We start from the raw sequence: 1432 nt of genomic DNA, 5'->3' as shown, positions 1-1432 counted from the left end.
GGCATGCTATAGTACATGGGGTCGCAAAGAGTCAGGCACAACTGAGGACACACACAGTAGGTTTGTCATAGCTTGCCTTCCAAGGAGCAAGCGTCTTTTAATTTTATGATGGCAGTCACCATCCACAGTGATTTTGGAGTCCAGGGAAATAAAGTCTGTCACTGCTTCCACTTTTTTCCCCTTCTATTTGTCATGAAGTGATGGGACCAGATGCTGTGATCTTGGATTTTTTAATGTTGTGTTTCAACCAGCATTGTCACTCTCCTCTTTCACCTTCATCAAGAAGCTCTTTAGTTCCATATATATATATATATTCTAATATGAATTGAAAATCTTTTATAAAATTGGTTGATATTTTAGAAAAATTCTTGGTGTTGATGCCGGAGAATCGGAGACAGTTCCTGTGGAGTCGCAGCTCTTCCAGCCACCTGACAATGTCGTCTCACTTAGTAGAACAGCTGCCGCCCCTGCACAACAAGAATAATAACTGTGAGGAAGGTGAACAGTCTTTGCCACTGCCTGCTGGCCTCAATAGTTTCTGGGTGGAGCTGCCCATGAACAGCAGCAATGGCAATGAGAAGAATAGGGGGATGGAGCTTGTACCCTCCTCGTCCTCCATCCACAATGGGGACATGGAGAAGATTCTTTTGGATGCACAGAATGAATCCAGAAAGAGCAGTTCAAGAGGCAGTTCTCACTGCGACAGCTCTTCCTCACAAGAAGATGGGCAGATCATGCTTGATGTGGAAATGCGCACCAGCAAGGTCCATAGCGCTCAGTCAGAAGAAGAAGCTGCAGAAGGAGAGAAAGAGGTGGATGTTCTGAAGAAAAGTGTAGATTGGGTGTCCGATTGGTCCAATAGACCTGAAAATATTTCACCCAAGGAGTTCTACTTCAGGCACCCTAAATGTTCTGTTTCCTTAAGCATGAGGAAAAGTGAAGCCAGGAAGAAAGAGGGGATCTTCTCCACAGAGTTTCTTAAGGTGTTCATTCCCTCTCTCTTCCTCTCCCATGTTTTGGCTTTGGGGGTAAGTATCTACATTGCAAAATGACTAAGCATGCCTTCTGCCAGCACCTACTGAGGGAAGAGAAGAGCCCCTGGGCCAGCGTGTGACTTGTGAAGTGGTGTCTTGTCACAGTAGTTTATTTGAACTTGAGACCATTATAAGCATGTCCCAATCTCCACCCTCTTTTTAAACATATCCAAGTTCCAGTAACTCTCAAATTCAGTATTTTATTCCAACTCTATTGAGGCATTTTACTAACCTCATTCCCTTTTGGCCTGTAAAACACTTCTGCTGCTACTGCTGCTAAGTCGCTTCAGTCGTGTCCGACCCTGTGTGACCCCATAGACAGCAGCCCACCAGGCTCCCCCATCCCTGGGATTCTCTAGGCAAGAACACTGGAGTGGGTTGCCATTTCCTTCTCCAGT

At 45.4% G+C, this 1432-nt stretch overlaps 1 pseudogene; it reads left to right on the top strand.

Annotated features, from left to right (window-relative positions):
* The first annotated feature begins 434 nt into the window (after positions 1–434).
* Positions 435–1052, top strand: LOC102168895 (annotated as a pseudogene).
* Positions 1053–1432: the final 380 nt, after the last annotated feature.

The sequence above is a fragment of the Capra hircus genome (assembly GCF_001704415.2).
Source record: "Capra hircus breed San Clemente chromosome X unlocalized genomic scaffold, ASM170441v1, whole genome shotgun sequence".
In the NCBI taxonomy this organism is placed as follows: domain Eukaryota; kingdom Metazoa; phylum Chordata; class Mammalia; order Artiodactyla; family Bovidae; genus Capra; species Capra hircus.
Note: the sequence above shows the minus strand (reverse complement) of the source record. Positions and strands in the feature narration are given on the sequence as shown.